Source organism: Tamandua tetradactyla, chromosome 6 (genome assembly GCF_023851605.1).
Source record: "Tamandua tetradactyla isolate mTamTet1 chromosome 6, mTamTet1.pri, whole genome shotgun sequence".
In the NCBI taxonomy this organism is placed as follows: Eukaryota; Metazoa; Chordata; class Mammalia; order Pilosa; family Myrmecophagidae; genus Tamandua; species Tamandua tetradactyla.
This window is the reverse complement of record NC_135332.1, coordinates 21,580,954-21,600,365: the sequence shown is the minus strand read 5'-3', so window position 1 is coordinate 21,600,365 and position 19,412 is coordinate 21,580,954. Positions and strand designations below refer to the sequence as shown.

At 49.3% G+C, this 19,412-nt stretch overlaps 1 protein-coding gene across 1 annotated transcript in view; it reads right to left on the bottom strand.

Moving 5' to 3' along the window:
• Nucleotides 1–19,412, bottom strand: part of RDM1 (RAD52 motif containing 1) — a 144,453-nt gene that overhangs the window by 58,228 nt on the left and 66,813 nt on the right. The window lies entirely within an intron of this gene.

The following is a 19,412-nucleotide window of genomic DNA, read 5'->3' as shown; positions in this document are numbered from 1 at the left end:
CGCACTGCGGGCAGGGTATCAGAGCCCCGGGACAGCCATGCCAAGCCAAGCAGACACTGGCCCTGCCCTCCTGGACCTGGCTGAACAGAGCACCCCTGGAGCACGGCAAAGGGTGCCCCGGCGGGGGTGCAGGGGTGCTGGGTGGGGCAAGGAGGGGCCTGGGGGGGCAGGACAGGGGCTGTGGACGGCTGTGCCTACATCCTGCATGCCGCGGTGCATTGTGGTGCCACGGGCAGGGTTGAGCTGATGCCATGGATGCGATGGGAAGGCCCACCCAGGCTTGTCCAGGGTCATGGACCAGGAGGGGTCCAGGAGGGTGAGAGTGGAGGTGAGGGGGTCAGCCCCGGATGTCACAGGAGAGGGCCACTCAGCAAATGCAGCATCTTGTGACGCGCCCACAGGATGTCAGAGACCCCGTGTCCAGGAGTCCTGCTTGCCCGTGGCCCCCAAGGAGCAGGCCCAGTCCCGGCCCTGCCTTCGCACACCCATATCCAGGAACAGCAACAACGAGGAACCACATACCCTCGCTGTGGGGACCAGGGCCCAAGCACCCCGAGACCTCTGTTGGGCCCCCCAGATGCCTCATCATTTGCGGACCAATGGTGGGTTCGGGAGCAGGGAGCCTGTTGTCTCAGGGCCCCACAAAGGGGAAGAGGAGCTCACGCACACTTTTGGGTGAGCAGGTTGGAACAGTCGACCGACTGCCCAAGCTTCTGACATCCATAGAGCTTTCCAGACAAGCAAACCTGGGGCTGAGAATGACTTTATCTCTTCAAGAGCAGGGTCTTCTCACCACCTGCGTCCCTCCAGCTCCCTTTTGGGGAGCAAAAGCACAAGTTTTAGTAGTTAAACGAAATCAAAATGAAAGACAAAACCCATGTGGCCCCCACACGTACACACCGTGTGAACAGCTGTCAAGGGAAACACGCCAGCACCTTCTTAAGGAACTGCTAAGAGAAGTGACTCCTTTTTAAACTCGAGACATTTTAAAAGCAAGTGACCCTGTGTACCCATCTCCCTCGACACAGGATCTCCCAATTGAGGGTAGGTCGCGGCCCACACGCAGAGCCCACAGGCAGCAGGTGCCGCGGGGCCTCGGGGCCTCAGGGGGCAGGATGCACGTTCCCCAGCAGGCGCTCCTCCCCACACTGGACGTGGCCATTGCTCCAAACAGCAGAGGGCTGCCCTCACTGGTTCTCATAAGTTGAAAGTCAAAGAATCTTCAAATGAAAAACACAAGTAGTGCCTGGCCTTGGGGTCAGGAAGAGCTCCAGGAGCCGTAACGGTCCTTGGTCAGTGTGACTGAATGGAGCCCCAGAGTCGACCGTGAGGGCTGGAGGGCGGCGTGGGCAGCCATGCCCCAGACCTGGACCCATCAGCTACTGCTATGAGGCGCCACGTGGCTGGGACGACTACCTGGGCTCCCGCTCACAATTCAGAGGCGTCTATTTTAGGTCATCCACATGCTAGAAAATGGAGAGGTGGCAGCTCTGACATGAGGCCAGTGGCCATGGCTCGGCCTGGACATTCCTGGGACTCGAGTGCAGCCAGAGCCCACGGCCCAGCCCTGGGGGGAAGGCAGCCATGCATGCCCCATGCCCAGACCAGGGAGAGGCCTGGTATTCAGAGCTCGCAAGCAGAAGTGTCACCTCTAGGGCCGCCACAGAAATGGCATGAATTAAACAACCGAGTTTAAACAAGCAGAAGTTTCCTTCTCAGACTGACAAAAAGGAATAGGTACCATTGTAAGGAAAGTGCTTGGTTCTTAAGCAAACATCTACCTGGGACTGGGAGCATCCGACTGACACACCGAAGGGATAAGTGAAGGTGGCCAAAGCGCAGGCAGGGTACCCTGTGGTGCGGTGCCAGTCCCGGCTGTGGTATGGGCCTCACTGCCATGTGTAGACCTGACCTTGGGGATGCAGGGCTGCTGGGTGGCCCTGCAGGTGTATTCACCAATTTTTCATGCCTGTGCCTCTCAATGTGACCCTGCTCTGAGCTTCCATCCCCAGACAACTTCACGATGCAGAACAAGGAGGCCCCTGATAGTGAGAAATCACAAAGACTGAGGGGATGGGCAGAGGGCAGTGGGGCCCAGGCCTGGCCGCACCACGCGGAGGCCGAGAGCAGATGTGCGCGGGACCCAATTCCTGAACTCAAAAGGAAAGCCTGTAAAAGAAATGGGCCTGAAAATGGCCATCCGCACTGGTTTAGAATGAAAGTACCTGGAGGCGGCAGGCCCGTCAGGGATAAATATCGGCAGAGGATCCACGTGGCACTGGCAAGTCCCAGCACCCTCCCGTCCACGCGCCCCATGCACAGCTCGAACTCGACTCAGAAGCTGAGGATCTCGCGGCTGATTTACAAAATGGCTCTGTCCATCGGCCTGAGTCCAGCATGGCTGCTGGCTTTGCTCATTTATAGAAACCTGTGCCACTATCAGCAAGGTCTCCTGAAAAGGAAGGAATAAAATGAGAACAAATCCGTGCCTGGAAACTGCCCGGAAGCCTGCAAGGGGTGTGGGGGGCCCTCACCATGTACGTGGGAGACTGAAGGGAGAAGATTCACCCAGGGGCTCCCCAGAGGGCAACAGGCACAGGCCTCTGACAGCCAGAGCCACTGTGATGAAGGCTGTCCAAGGTCCCCAGTGCGAGCACACAGGATGGGCCCCTGCACCCTGCCCATGCCCCCAGCTTCCAGCAGTTCCTGGCTGCTTGTAGAGCAGGGTGGGTGACAGGGAGGCCCGTGTCAGCCATCTCCCCCCTCCTGAAAGCTGCCCGGCCTCTCCACACGAATGACCTGCAGCGCAGGGTTCAGTGGGTCGTCTCCCCACAGCCACAGCACGGGGCCTCGCACCCCTCTTCTCCTAGCCTGGCTGGTGTTCACCCTGCTCTACTCTGGCCCATGTGAGCTGGCTTTCCTTAAGCACACATGCTCTCGCTGTCACTCAGTCTTGCAACTGGGGCTGCTCACGGGGCTAAAAACCCTTAGTTTAATAACATCAGCTAGTGGATTAAAATGAGCACCCAAGAACCCAGTCACCGATGCTCATTCTGGGTATAGTGCCTCTGGGAATGGATGCAGAGTCCTGGCACTGCGCTGGGACAGGGACCGCAACAGAGGTGGATGGCACTGTGTCGGCCCAACAGAGACTGCATGGACGGCACCACATCTTCCCAACAGGGACTGTGCAGAGGCGGACACTGCTGCATTCCTGACTTAGATCTGAAATCCTAAGGTTTCCTGGCTCTACCCTCCTCCCCGGGACACCGCAACGATAGCAAAGAAACCTGACGTTCATGCAGTAAATGCTGGGACCTGAGCTTCAGAAAATGCAAGATGGCTTTTCCGAAACACTGACCTCAGGCCCACTAGGTAGAAAACTCACCTCTGCTGATCTTCTTAGTATACTATAATGTTTGATTAACTCTAGCCATAAAAGTGTCTAAAAATAAAAAGGCCTACAAGTGAAAGTTCCACATAACATCTCTCACGCAGCAGTGGTTAAAAGATGATTGGAAAGGGGTGGGCCACGGTGGCTCAGCAGATAAGAATGCTTGCCTGCCATGCCCGACGACCCGGGTTCGATTCCTGGTGCCTGCCCATGTTAAAAAAAAAAAGATGATTGGAAAGGATTTTGAAAAGATGCTTTATAAAGAAAGGCCTGAGTTCTTTACAAGAGTTTTCCTTAAAAATTATTGGAAAATTACCTTTCAAATTAAATTTTTTCAAAGGACTCTAGAAAATAGAATAGACTCTAGAGAATGAAGATGATGCTGTGTGCCGTGAATACTTCTCCAGTAACGTTGACTATGGATATAAATCTATGTTCCATATAGTATACTATCAAATCAACATAATGATCTTGCTGTAGAAGTATTAGCTGAAATGGCTGTTACTGCCCTGGATTTATTTGGTTATGCTGGACTCACAGGTTGTGCTGCCCAGAACTGCCTCCAGGATCTAAGAAGCATGCCCCAGGAACGCCAAATCCCACTGATCCATCAGAGAACACAGTGGTGCGCTAAGATGCTGCCACCGAGGAGCACGAAAAATCCAAACAACAAACTCTCCCCCATGGACCCCCAGCCCTCGGACTTGATCTGAGTTTTGGGAGCACAGGCCAAGAGTGGGCATTGTCCCTGGTAACCACCATCCACAGATGTCCCTGCAGACACATCCACGCAGCAGACTGGAGGTGCCAATGGCAGGCCCCCATTCTGGCGGCTCTGAAACAGGGCCCCGGTGGTGGGTCTGTGGGACAGCTCCTGGTGGATGGCACCCCCGTGGACCCTCCATCAGCCCCAGTGCAGGGGTGGGCACCAGGCGGTTGTGCTCTCTGTGAGATGTGCGTGGCAGTGGTGGCCCCTGGCGCCATGATTCGTGAGCTCCCCACAGGTGTGGGACAAGACATGGACACCCGAGGAGATGGCTGCAGAGACAGCAGAGCCAAGAACAGCCAGCGCAGTCCAGCCCTGCCATCTGCCATGCTGTTTTGGATGGAACTGGCATGGTGGTGTGGAATGGCTAGGGTCTCCGCGCTCCCATGGCCTGGCCTTCAGCATCCTTCCCCATCACATGCAAGTGCCCATGCAGGCACTGCATCAGGCAAGTTCACTCTGAAGCCCCAGGCCACCCACAGCTGAAACAAGTGGGGGTCACAGGAGAAGGGGGTGTGGCACTGGCAAGAGGAAAGCCAGGATGGAGGTTGGTTTTCACAGACCAGCTGGGATCGTGACACAGCAATGTGTGTCCTCACAGCTCTGTGAAGCTGATGCCGCAGCTGGCACCTAGCTGATGAAATGAAGGTCCGGCATGGCTGGTGACTCCTAGACCCGACGGCCAGCACACAATCTGCAGCACCAACTCAAGGGAAGGTGCCTCACTGGTGCTGGGGGTCAGGGCAGAGGCCACACGGGGTCTTCCCAAAGGGACACAGTGAGCCTGGCCCCGGCTGTACATGCAAGCACCAAAGCAGACTCAGATCCAACACCCCTACCCAACCAGGAACGTTCCAAAGACGCAAACCCACCGCGAGGATTTCTGTGGGTTTCAGGGTAGGGAGGATGGACAGACGTAGGAAGGAGGGTCATTAACAGATGCTAACCAAAAGAACCAAGAGATGGGATGGGGCCCTTTCCAGGTTTCCACTGAATATCACCCCAGGCTTGCAGGAGGGAGGCTGGAGTGAACTGTCCTCAGTCTAGCCGTCCACCTGCTGCTCCTCTCATGGACTTGGACCTGCTCTTCCTCAGAGCCCTCTCTGGTGTGCCTCAGGTCCTGGAGGAGGGAAACCTACTTGTGGCTGCCGAGAAGGGTCCCGACTGGGTCTGAAACAGCCTGCGTCAGCACAAGGAGGCCTGGGGGACAAGGGTCAGCTGTCCCTCAGCCTGAGGGGCGAGGATACACAGTCCATGGAAAGCGCTGTTATGAGGGGCTGGTTACGTCAGCACCCAGAAGGCCTGTCCCCTCCTTGTCTCACATTGTCAACTGCTCATCTAGAAAAACAACAGGCAATAAAGGTCCTTCCATCTCATGCCAAGGCTGTTCTGGGCCCCAGCCCTCAAAAGATGGACATGGGGATAACAGTGGTGAGGGCATGCAGGCACCATGTGCCTGGGGCGCCTGAGGCCGGTCTGGCCTGTCACACCAGGGAGGACTCCATGGATTGTTGTAAAAGAGAGCCCTGGATCTTTTGCGGTGTCCAGGCATCTCACTGCATCCTGTGCCGTCCGTGCTTTTCCTTTGGCCTGGGTCCCCTCGATGGCCTTCGTGAGGACACCGCCCAGGCCCTCGGGCCAGCGTGCCCAGCCCCAGGCTGGCGGGAGGAACAGGCCTTCCCAGCACGTGCAGCTTCCAAGGTGCAGCTTCAGGTTCTGAAGCTCAGCGTGGGCAAAAGTCGGCGCCCCCAGGACGGCTGCTCAGCACAGACCCGGGATCCGCTCCAGGCCCACCACCCACAGGCTTAGGCGACCCTAAGGCACAGAGGGAGCAATTCAAAATCATGGATGAACTGCTAAAAGATGCAGAAAAAGGCATTAAGATTAATGAACAGCAAGCAGATGCTCAATGAGGAGTATATCAAAACCTCCAGTTACTGGAACAAGTCCTGAGACAGACAAGGAAAAAAAATCCAGAAACTTAGTATTTTTTTTTTTTGATAAAATGGAATCATTATTTTTACACAAAGGCAGCAGTTAGAAACACTGGCTAATGTTTATAAAGTGACCTGAGCTGCCTGGCAGAAAAATCCCTTAAATCTACAACTCAAAATTGTCAGTATAATTAAATATATAATACTATGATTTATTTGTGTTCACTGTCACAGGCCTACTAAGAAATAAACCAATTAGAGCAGTGTGTTAATAGAACACGTAATTAAAAAATAAAAGACAGGCAACTGAAGGAGCTCTTCACTGACCGGCGGCGGCGGCGGCGGCGAGGTCGCTATGGCTGGGTCAAGAGTAACTGACTGGACGGAGGAGGCGTCCATAACTCGTGGAGTACTTGGGCCACGTGCAGTGTTTTTTTTTGCATGGGCAGTCACCAAGAATTGAACCGAGGGCTCCAGCATGACAGGAGGAATTAAAGGATATCTGCGGGGAATTCCGGAGAAGATGGCGGCTTAGTAAGACGCGCGGGTCTTAGTTCTTCCTCCAGAACAGCTACTAGGGGAGTAGAAATCACACAGAACAGCTCCCGGAGCCACGACAGAGATCAAGAAGACAATGTACCCCATTCTGGAACGGCTGACTGGCTGGGAGAACCTGCTCCGGTGAGATCGCCAAGGGGAGCGGGCTTCCACAGACCGGGGCGGCAAGTGGCCGGAGTCCCTCCCTTCCTCCTTCCCGGGCCAGCTGGGAGAATTGGACAGGCGGTCCCCTCAAGCCGCGGCGGCTGGCGCCACCCCACCCCCACGCGCGGCCCTTCAGACCAACTGGGAGAATTGGATCAGACATCCTCAGGCCGCGGAGAACGGTGACCGGTGTCCCTTGGAAACACGTGGCTTCCCGGTCCGGCTGGGAAAGGAGCACACTCCTGGGCTACAGCAGCTGGCGCCCTCCCGCCACGCTTAGCCCCGCAGGTCGGCTAGGAGATACGGACGGGCACTCTCCCGGGCTGCGGTGGCCGGCGACCCTCCCCGCGTTCGGATCCCCGGCCCGGCTGGCACTCTTCCAAGCCACTTCGGCTGGCAAACCTCCCCCACGGCGAGAGTTTTCCAAAGTTAAAGGACCCACAGCACCTTTTACTGTTGGGACCCGCAGACAAACGAGTGCCACGAGCGCCACATACTGGGAAGGATAAGAAAAACAGAACCCAGAGATTTCACAGAAAAATCTTTCAACAAGTTGGGTCCAACACCCAGGGAAATCTGACTAAATGCCCAGACACCAGCAGAAAATAATGGATCACGCACAGAAAACTGAAAATATGGCCCAGTCAAAGGAACAAACCAATAATTCAAATGAGGAGCTGAGACAACTAATGCTGAATATACGAACAGAAATGGAAAAACTCTTCAAAAACCAAATCAATAAATTGAGGGAGGACATGAAGAAGACATGGGCTGAACAAAAAGAAAAAATAGAAAAACTGAAAAAACAAATCACCGAACTTATGGAAGTTAAGGATAAAGGAGAAAAGATGGAAAAAACAATGGATACCTACAATGATAGATTTAAAGAGACAGAAGACAGAATTAGTGATTTGCAGGATGGAACATCTGAATTCCAAGAAAGCAGAAATTATAGGGAAAAGAATGGAAAAATTTGAACAGGGTATCAGGGAACTCAAGGACAATATGAACCACACAAATATACGTGTTGTGGGTGTCCCAGAAGGAGAAGAGAAGGGAAAAGGAGGAGAAAAACTAATGGAAGAAATTATCACTGAAAATTTCCCAACTCTTATGAAAGACCTAAAATTACAGATCCAAGACGTGCAGCGCACCCCAAAGAGAATAGACCCAAATAGGCGTTCTCCAAGACACTCACTAGTTAGAATGTCAGAGGTCAAAGAGAAACAGACGATCTTGAAAGCAGCAAGAGAAAAACAATCCATCACAAACAAGGGAAACCCAATAAGACTATGTGTAGATTTCTCAGCAGAAACCATGGAAGCTAGAAGACAGTGGGATGATATATTTAAATTACTAAAAGAGAAAAACTGCCAACCAAGACTTCTATATCCACCAAAATTGTCCTTCAAAAATGAGGGAGAAATTAAAACATTCTCAGACAAAAAGTCACTGAGAGAATTTGTGACCAAGAGACCAGCTCTGCAAGAAATACTAAAGGGAGCACTAGAGTCAGATACGAAAAGACAGAAGAGAGAGGTATGGAGAAGAGTGTAGAAAGAAGTAAAATCAGATATGATGTACATAATAAAAAAGACAAAATTGTAGAGGAAAATATTATTCAAACAGTAATAACACTAAATGTTAATGGACTGAATTCCCCAATCAAAAGACATAGATTGGCAGAATGGATTAAAAAACAGGATCCTTCTATATGCTGTCTACAGGACACACATCTTAGACCCAAAGATAAACATAGGTTGAAAGTGAAAGGTTGGGAAAAGACATTTCATGCAAATAACAACCAGAAAAGAGCAGCAGTAGCTATACTAATATCCAACAAATTAGACTTCAAATGTAAAACAGTTAAAAGAGACAAAGAAGGACACTATCTACTAATAAAAGGAACAATTAAACAAGAACACATAACAATCATAAATATTTATGCACCGAACCGGAATGCCGCTAAATACGTGAGGAATACACTGCAAACACTGAAAAGGGAAATAGACACATATACCATAATAGTTGGAGACTTCAATTCACCACTCTCATGAATGGACAGAACATAGACAGAGGATCAATAAAGAAATAGAGAATCTGAATATTACTATAAATGAGCTAGACTTAACAGACATATATAGGACATTCCATCCCACAACAGCAGGATACACCTTTTTCTCAAGTGCTCATGGATCATTCTCAAAGATAGACCATATGCTGGGTCACAAAGCAAGTCTTAACAAATTTAAAAAGATTGAAATCATACACAGCACTTTCTCAGATCATAAAGGAATGAAGTTGGAAATCAATAACAGGCGGAGTGCCAGAAAATTCACAAATACGTGGAGGCTCAACAACACACTCTTAAACGAGTGGGTCAAAAAAAGAAATTGCAAGAGAAATTAGTAAATACCTCGAGGCGAATGAAAATGAAAACACAACATATCAAAACTTATGGGACGCAGCAAAGGCAGTGCTAAGAGGGAAATTTATTGCCCTAAATGCCTATATCAGAAAAGAAGAAAAGGCAAAAATGCAGGAATTAACTTTCCACTTGGAAGAACTGGAGAAAGAACAGCAAACTAATCCCAAAGTAAGCAAAAGGAAAGAAATAACAAAGATTAGAGCAGAAATAAATGAAATTGAAAACATGAAAACAATAGAGAAAATCAATAAGACCAGAAGTTGGTTCTATGAGAAAATCAATAAGATTGATGGGCCCTTAGCAAGATTGACAAAAAGAAGAAGAGAGAGGATGCAAATAAATAAGATCAGAAATGGAAGAGGAGACATAACTACTGACGTCACAGAAATAAAGGAGGTAATAACAGGATACTATGAACAACTTTACGCTAATAAATACAACAATTAAGATAAAATGGACGGGTTCCTGGAAAGACATGAACAACCAACTTTGACTCAAGAAGAAATAGATGACCTCAACAAACCAATCACAAGTAAAGAAATTGAATCAGTCATTGAAAAGCTTCCCAAAAAGAAAAGTCCAGGACCAGACGGCTTCACATGTGAATTCTATCAAACATTCCAGAAAGAATTAGTACCAACTCTCCTCAAACTCTTCAAAAAAATCGAAGTGGAGGGAAAACTACCTAATTCATTCTATGAAGCCAACATCACCCTCATACCAAAACCAGGCAAAGATATTACAAAAAAAGAAAACTACAGACCAATCTCTCTAATGAATATAGATGCAAAAATCCTCAATAAAATTCTAGCAAATCAAATCGAGCAACACATTAAAAGAATTATACATCATGACCAAGTAGGATTCATCCCAGGTATGCAAGGATGGTTCAACATAAGAAAATCAATTAATGTAATACACCATATCAACAAATCAAAGCAGAAAAATCACATGATCATCTCAATTGATGCAGAGAAGGCATTTGACAAGATTCAACATCCTTTCCTGTTGAAAACACTTCAAAGGATACAAATACAAGGGAACTTCCTTAAAATGATAGAGGGAATATATGAAAAACCCACAGCTAATATCATCCTCAATGGGGAAAAATTGAAAACTTTCCCCCTAAGATCAGGAACAATACAAGGATGTCCATTATCACCAGTATTATTCAACATTGGGTTGGAGGTTCTAGCCAGAGCAATTAGACAAGAAAAAGAAATATAAGGCATCAAAATTGGAAAGGAAGAAGTAAAACTATCACTGTTTGCAGAAGATATGATACTATACGTCGAAACCCAGAAAAATCCACAACAAAACTACTAGAGCTAATAAGTACAGCAAAGTAGCAGGTTACAAGATCAACATTCAAAAATCTGTAGCATTTCTCTACACTAGTAATGAACAAGCTTAGGGGGAAATCAAGAAACGAATCCCATTTACATTTGCAACTAATAGAACAAAATACCTAGGAATAAATTTAACTAAAGAGACAAAAAACTTATATAAAGAAAACTACAAAAAACTGTTAAATCACAGAAGACCTAAATAGATGGAAGGGCATACCGTGTTCATGGATTGAAGACTAAATATAGTTAAGATGTCAATCCTACCTAAATTGATCTACAGATTCAATGCAATACCAATCAAATTTCCAACAACTTATTTTTCAGAAATAGAAAAACCAATAAGCAAATTTATCTGGAAGGGAAGGCTGCCCCGAATTACTAAAAGCATCTTGAGGAAAAAAAACGAAGCTGGAGGTCTCGGGCTGCCTGACTTTAAGGCATATTATGAAGCAACAGTGGTCAAAACAGCATGTAATTGGCTTAAAGATAGATGTATTGACCAATGGAATCGAATAGAGTGCTCAGATATAGACCCTCTCATCTATGGACATTTGATCTTTGATAAGGCACTCAAGCCAACTCACCTGGGACAGAACAGTCTCTTCAATAAATGGTGCCTAGAGAACTGGATATCCATATGTAAAAGAATGAAAGAAGACCCGTATCTCACACCCTATACAAAAGTTAACTCAAAATGGATCAAAGATCTAAACATTAGGTCTAAGACCATAAAACAGTTAGAGGAAAATGTAGGGAGATATCTTATGAAACTTACAATTGGAGGCGGTTTTATGGACCTTAAACCTAAAGCAACAGCACTGAAGAAGGAAATAAATAAATGGGAGCTCCTCAAAATTAAACACTTTTGTGCATCAAAGAACTTCATCAAGAAAGTAGACAGCCTACACAATGGGAGACAATATTTGGAAATGACATATCAGATAAAGGTCTAGTGTCCAGAATTTATAAAGATATTGTCCAACTCAACAACAAAAAGACAGCCAACCCAATTACAAAATGGGAAAAAGACTTGAACAGACACCTATCAGAAGAGGAAATACAAATGGTCAAAAGGCACATGAAGAGATGCTCAATGTCCCTGGCCATTAGAGAAATGCAAATCAAAACCACAATGAGATATCATCTCACACCCACCAGAATGGCCATTATCAACAAAACAGAAAATGACAAGTGCTGGAGAGGATGCGGAGAAAGAGGCACACTTATCCACTGTTGGTGGGAATGTCAAATGGTGCAACGACTGTGGAAGGCAGTTTGGCAGTTCCTCAAAAAGCTGAATATAGAATTGCCATTATGACCCAGCAATATCATTGCTAGGTATCTACTCAAAGGACTTAAGGGCAAAGACACAAACGGACATTTGCACACCAATGTTTATAGCAGCGTTATTTACAATTGCAAAGAGATGGAAACAGCCAAAATTTCCATCAATAGACGAGTGGCTAAACAAACTGTGGTATATACATACGATGGAATATTACGCAGCTTTAAGACAGAATAAACTTATGAAGCATGTAATAACACGGATGGACCTAGAGAACATTATGCTGAGTGAGTCTAGCCAAAAACTAAAGGACAAATACTGTATGGTCCCACTGATGTGAACCGACATTTGAGAATAAACTTGGAATAAGTCATTGGTAACAGAGTCCAGCAGGAGTTAGAAACAGGGTAAGATAATGGGTAATTGGAGCTGAAGGGATACAGACTGTGCTACAGGACTAGATACAGAAACTCAAAAATGGACAGCACAATAATACCTAATTGTAAAGTAATCATGTTAAAACACTGAATGAAGCTGCATCTGAGCTATAGGTTTTTTTTTTTTGGTTTGTTTGTCTTTTTTTTTTCTTTTTCCTTTTTTTTTTTTTTACTATTATTCTTATTTTTTTCTCTATATTAACATTCTATATCTTTTTCTGTTGTTTTGCTAGTTCTTTTCCTAAATCGATGCAAATGTACTAAGAAATGATGATCATGCATCTATGTGATGATGTTAAAAATTACTGATTGCATATGTAGAATGGAATGATTTCTAAATTTTGGGTTAATTTCTTTTTTTTTCTTGAATTAATAAAGGATATCTGCATGGTTTATGTAAAAAAATAAATAAATAAAATAAATAAAAGACAAGCTAAAAACTCTGTTGTTTTCTAACCCAAGTTTCTTAAAAACCAAGCAAACAAGGACAGCACCCCTGACCTGCAAGCTCCAGGACAAAATGGTCTGGGGCAGGAGCTCAGACAGGGGAGGTGGCCCCGCCCACTGTAGGGTGGCTGTAGTTGGGGAGGAGGCTGCCCCAGCAAGTGCGGCCTGGCTGAGGTCCGGACAGGAGGCCGTCCACCAGGCCCCAATTAAAAACGAAACCCTCAGGACCCGGGCAATCTCCCTCCCTCCCTGCTGCCCCTCCTCTATGCCTGTTCGTCTTCTCCCCTGGGACACGACCACCCTCCCCCGCCCTTGCTGACACCCTCCCCCGGGCACCACTACCCCGTCTCTGTTGCCCCATTCCCCCAGGGCACCTCCCTCCTCTGTCCCTGCTGACCTCCTATCCTAGGGTGCCACCCTCCCTGCCACATCCCAGCTGCCCACTTCTTTCTAGGTTCCAGCCCTGACTTATGGGGCCTGTCTCCTGATAGGCATGGCCTGCGCTTAGTATGTACATGTCAGCAACTGGCAACTGGTTTGAAAAGGCAGCCACCAGCTCCCCAAATCACATCCAGAACGGAACTGTCAGGCAGGACCGGGCAGCAGGTGAGCAGAGGATGGGCCGGGGGGAGATGGCGAGCCTGGCACCACCGTCACTCCCTATCACCCGAGCACAGCTGAGCACCCTGGCTGCCAGTTGCCAGCACTCAAGGCATAAAGGACACCCATGGGAGTGCAGCAGCAGGTGGCACCCAGAGCCCAGGCAGACACCCATCCAGGGGTGCTGCATCCTCTCAGGCAGAGCAGGAGCATCGTGTTTAATTTCTGTACATTTTAATTACAGCCCACACGGTGCCAAATCTGACCTGTGCACTGCCATCACAGGGCTGCACGGAAGGAGACACGCCCGTCTATGTGCATCCTAAGTGTGACCCGTGCTGATTCTGTGGGGAAGGGCCTCCTGGGGGGCACAGGACAACCTTCACTGGCTACTACCATTCACCCAAGGCTTCCTGAGGCATCTGGTTTCCAGGGTGATGCTGGTCTGTGATCTCCAGGACCCAACCGGGTGCCTGGGATTGGACAGAGCACCTGGGGCACGGAACATGGGGTGCTGTGAAGACCCGAACCTCAGTGCCCTGCCAGGCATGGCCCCCAGGACCGCGGCCCCTGGAGCATACCACGGGATCCCCATTACCCTGTGAGGACGGGCAAGGCCAGTGACCCCATAGCAAGGTGGCAGGAAAGATCTGCTGGACAAACGATGAATAAACATCAGAACTTAGGAACAGCAAGTTTTGATGGTGTAAGCAGACCTGAAATAGCGAAGCCCTCTGCATGCCTCCTTGGAAAGAGAGATGCCCCTGGCTCACATCTGCCAAGCAGGCACCAGCAACCTGTGGGCACTGACCTGCTCTACACGGCAAGATTTTTCTAAACACATTCTAGTTCTGAACAATTCTTAATCACAAAAAAACAAAGAGGCTAACATACAAAATATACTAAATAGAAGGAACCCCCAAGTGTTCATTAACTGCTCTTAATCTAACTAAGGGGAGGTAGGTGGCCTGGGAGGCCTGACCCTACAGCGGCTGCAGCCCATACCTGTCCGAGGGGTGGAGGCAGGAGGGTCAGAACTCTGGCTCAAATTCCATCGGAGTCCCTGGAGGGCCTACCCCAGGTTATGAGTCCACAGGAATAGGTGGGGCCCAGGAATCCATAGGCCCAGCAAGGTCCCAAGTGCTGCTGGTCTGGGCAGCCACCATCCCTGAGTACCCGCCTTTGAGGACCTGACCCCAAGCACCCATCCTCGGAGGACCCACCCCCTGAGGACCCACTCCCTGGGGACCCACCCTCAAGTAACTGCCCCCGAGAACCCACCTCCTGAGGACCCACCCCCCGAGGACCCACCCCAGTGAGTCTGCCACCCAGAAGTCTCCTTGGCCCCTTTGTGACCCTCCCCCTACCACCCCACACCCTCCCCAGAAACCATCAATCTGCTTTCTGTTGCTAGGGAGCAGTCTGCCTTTTCGCAACTATGACACGCAGTCCAAAGGACACATTGTTTTTCCCTGGCTGCTTCCATGCAGCGCATCACGCTGACATCCATCCACGCCCAGGTAGTACGAGTGCTCTTTCCTGTGTATTGCTGAGCATGTCCCACTGCACAGATGTACCACAGCGTTTATCCATTCGCTGCTGAGTATGATCTGAGTAGTTTGCCATGTTTAGCGATTACGAATGAAGCCAAACCATGAACGATGAACAATTTCATGCACGTGGGCCTCCATGTCTCTTAGGGAAATACCTGGGAGTGGAATGGCTCGGTCATGGGAGAGGTGTATTTTAACGTTCCAAGAGGCTGCTGGATGCTTCTCTGGGTGGGGTTCCACTGTTCATTTCCACCTGTAGCCTCTGAGAGTACCAGTTCCCTTATATTTTTGCCCACACTTGGTATGATCAGTCTTTTTTATTTTAGCAAATGTTGGAAACTCAGTGGTGTTTAGGGGGATATTGCAGCCTTGACTGCACTTCCCACATGACAAGTGAGACCGAGCATCTCACACACATGGTTTGACCCTCTGAATCCTGGGTGAGGGGTCTGCGAGAGGTGTCAACTTGGCCAAGTGAAGATGCCTAGTTATACTGCTGTGGACATGAACCGATGGTATGTGAACCTCATCTGTTCCTGATTACATCTGCAGTCGTCCAGGAGGCATGCCTGCTGCAATCGATGTCTGATTCAATTGGCTGGTGCTTAAATGAGAGAGCTCAATATAGCACAGCCCAAGCACCTCAGCATACCTCATCTCAGCACTTGCAGCTCAGCCCAGGCCTTTGGAGATACAGAAAGGAAATACCTGAGGACAGTCGTTGGAACCCAGAGGCCTGGAGAGAAGGCCAGCAGAGATCGCCCTGTGTCTTCCCACATAAGAAAGAGCCTCTGTTGAAAGTTAGCTGCCTTTCCTCTGAAGAACTAACACAATAAATCCCCTTTTATTAAAAGCCAATCCGTCTCTGGTGTGTTGCATTCGGCAGGTGGCAAACTAGAACAGGGTCCATTCAGACTTTGAACTATCTTTCTTTAACTGAGTGTCTGTCTTACTGGGCTCTGGCAGGTCGTTACTTATACAGCGTTTAGGTACAAGTCTTTTCTTCAACATGTTTGCAAATTTTTCTTCCCAGGTTGTGAATTGCTCACTTATTTTTTACAAATGTCTTTTGAAAAGCAAATGGGCTCCATTTTGATGACCTCTAATTGAATTTGATCTTGAATTTTACACTAGTTGGTGCTTCAAGAGTAACATATAAGGAATCTTTCTCAAACCCATGTTTTTAGGATGTAATATGTAATGAGATGTAATGTTTTCTTCAAGTTTTTCAGTTTTAGCTTACATTTAGGCCTATGGTCAACCTGGGTTCATTTTTTTTTAACGTTTTGTTGTCAGGGCTGGCCGAGGTTCTGTTTCTGCCTATGGCCGTGGAGCTGCTACAGCACCATTGGTTGAGAACTCTGTCCTCTCCCCAGTGAACCTGCTCTGGTGAGTTTCTCAAAAGTCCGTCTGTTTACAGGTTTGCTCCCGGCTCTTGGCACTGTTCTCTGGCTGCTCACCTGGCCTGCACTGGCCTGGCACTGGCTCACTCAGCCAAGCTCTGTGGCACGACATAGCTGTGTAATGGAGGCCTCCAGTTTTGTACTTTCACAAAGTTGTTCGGGCTATTTTAGGTTGTTGATATTTCCTTATAAATTTCAGAACCAGTTTCTCAGTTTTCACAAATTTTCACAAGGAACCCAGTCAACTTTGAATGGCTTTGCCCTGAATCTCTAGATCCACATGGGGAGAGGCCATCCAAGGTGTGGACATGGCAGTGTGGGAGCTCACAGCCAGGAGTGTGCAGACCCCACTCCCCCACGTGGCACCCTACCATCCCCTTGGGCAGCCCATCCACTGCCAGTCTGTGGCAGACAGCTGGAGAGCTCTCTTGCAGGAGCTCATACCTCACCTTGAGAACCTGTGTAGGGGCGTGTGCCAGTCTGAAAGGGCTTACGTCCTCTAGAAAAGCGATGCTTTAATCCTCATCAATCTTGCGGAAGCAACCATTTCTTCTAATCCCTATTCAGTACCAGCATTTGGAAGTTTGATTAGGTTATGTCCAGATATGTGACTCACTTAATTCTCGGTTTAAATTTCATTAGGTGGAGATGTGTCTCCACCCATTCTATGTGGGACTTGATTAGTCTACTGGAACCCTATGAAGAGGAGACATTTTGGAGAGAGTTCCTTTTGAGGATGAGAAGAGAGCCAAAGAACCACAACAGAAGGATGAGAGAACCACAGAGTCCACCAGCTGATGACCTTTGGGGGTGAAGAAGGAAAACGCCTCCTGGGAAGCTTCAATAAGCAAGAGGCCTGGAGAGAAAACCAGCAGATGCTGCCATGTTGGCCATGTGCCTTTCCAGCTGAGGGAGAAACCCTGAATGTTACTGGCTGTGGTAGTTAAGTCCAGGTGTCAACTTGGCCAGGTGAAGATGCCTAGCTTTGTTGCTGTGGACATGAGCTAATGGCATGTGAAGCTCATCTGTTGCTGATCACATCTGCAGTCAGCAAGGAGGCCTGTCTGCTGCAATGAATGATGTGTCATTTAACTGGCTGGAAGCTTAAATGAGAACACTCAATCCAAGCAGCTCAGCATACCTCATCTCAGCACTCACAGCTCAGCTCAGGACTTTGGAGTCACAGAAAGGAATCACCCCAGGGAAAGCTGTTGGAACCCACAGGCCTGGAAAGAAGGCCAGCAGAGATACCTCCCCACCCAACCCCTCCCCACGGCTACCCATGTAAGAAAGAATCTCAGTTGAAAGTTAGCTGCCTTTCCTCTGAAGAACTGTACCCTGAGCTCCTTCCCTCTGTCCTGGCACCTGCACCCTATGTTCCTTCCCTCTGTCCTCAGTACCTGCACTCTCCCAGTCCAGGCCGCATGGAGCTGCATGGTGCACTGGGGGTTCAGCCCCAAACTCAGGGCACCTTAGTAACAAAAAGCGTCTCAAGACAAACAAGACTGACTGGCATCCCATCATGCTGCTACAGGGTCCTGAACAACCACAAGCATCCACAACTCAGGTCCGCCAGGCTGCCCAGGAGGCTCTGGTACAGAAGCAGATTTACAGGGCCTACAGCTCCTTCCCAGCTGTCTGCAGGGAGTGGGAGAGTCTTCTGGGCTCAGCCTGCCCTCAAGAGATGTCAGGCCCTCCAGGGAAGGAGGCTTTTTGGCGGTGCCAATGGCAGCAGGAAGGGACATGCCCACCTGCTGGTCAGCAGAGCTGGAACACTGGCTGTCGCAGGCCAAGCCAACAGCAACACCTCTGGAGGAAGCCGCAGTAAGGACGGAGCAGCCAGGACAGTGGAAGGAGCTGCCACCCTGCAGGTTCGAGCCTGCCTCGGTTCAGCACAAACCCCCTGGACTCCATGCCTCAGTTCAGCACAAACCTTACTTCCAGCTATGGGATCTGAGGGTCTCTCTGCAACAGAGCAGGACCTGGAAGAGAGGCCCCACTGACAGCCTGGCTTCAGGGTCATGACTGACCAATGTCGATGCTGGAAATGGCCCCACGGCCCCTTTCTCCCATTCTCTTGACATTCCTAGGTCAGACAATCAGGAGAGAACACTTACGACGCTTCCTGGGGTGATGCCATGCTGTTGCAGTCAGAGAAGGTGACAAGAAATCATACGAAAATAAACTTGCTATTTCTACCTCATTCAGCCACTTGGAAGCCAGGGACCAGGGAAGTCACTGCCATGGCATCCTTCTATCAACGTGTGCTGGCTTTGGGAAGGAGGGATGAGTCTTTTATGCTCCTCTGTGGGCCGCACGGTTTCGTGTCTTGGAGGGGGCCAGGCGATCCCCTTGGAAGGTCACAAACCCCACACAGAACTCGCTCAGTGGCAGAGGCCAGGGAAGTACTCAACTGAATCATACCCATGGAGGCGTGCCCGTCCCAAGGACAACAGCAGGAAAGGTCCTTCAGGGGAGGTGCATGCTGAGACCAGAGGTGTGGTGACCCTCGGAAAGCCTGACCCCTGCTGGAGCTGCACTGATGCCAGACCCCAGTACTCCGGGCCAGGTAGGTGCCCATTTCTGTGGCAGGTGTGGACCCAGGTTTCAAGATAGGTGTCTCTGGGGAGCACTCCTCCCTGACCGCGGGGATCCCCAGGCTCAGCTCGCCCCACGGCGAGGCCTCGAACGACCTACGATGTGGAGAGCCGCCTCCCGGTCGGGCCTAGTGGACACGATGCAGCCTGCTCTAGAGTTCCCCCCGCCCATCGAGTGAGCCAAGATGGCGCTCACATCCTGCTTCCGTGTATGACTTGCATATCCGCCAACCATGCCCACCTATCACCACTGTATACGTGGCGTCAGCCCATTGGACCCCGATTATGTATATAAGATGTTACCCGGATGAGGTGGGGGGAATAACCCACAAGGAGCCGTACCTGACGGCCGCATAGAGGTTGTTCCCCCGTGGGGTGTCTTCCCCCGCGTGGAGCCAGTATTAGAGAAAGCTTGCTTAACCCCAGTAAAGATCTGTACTCACAACCGCTACGTGCTCCGGTCTCGTGACTATCACTAAGGTCAGTCTGTTTGCGTCTGTCTCTCTCTCCCTTTTGT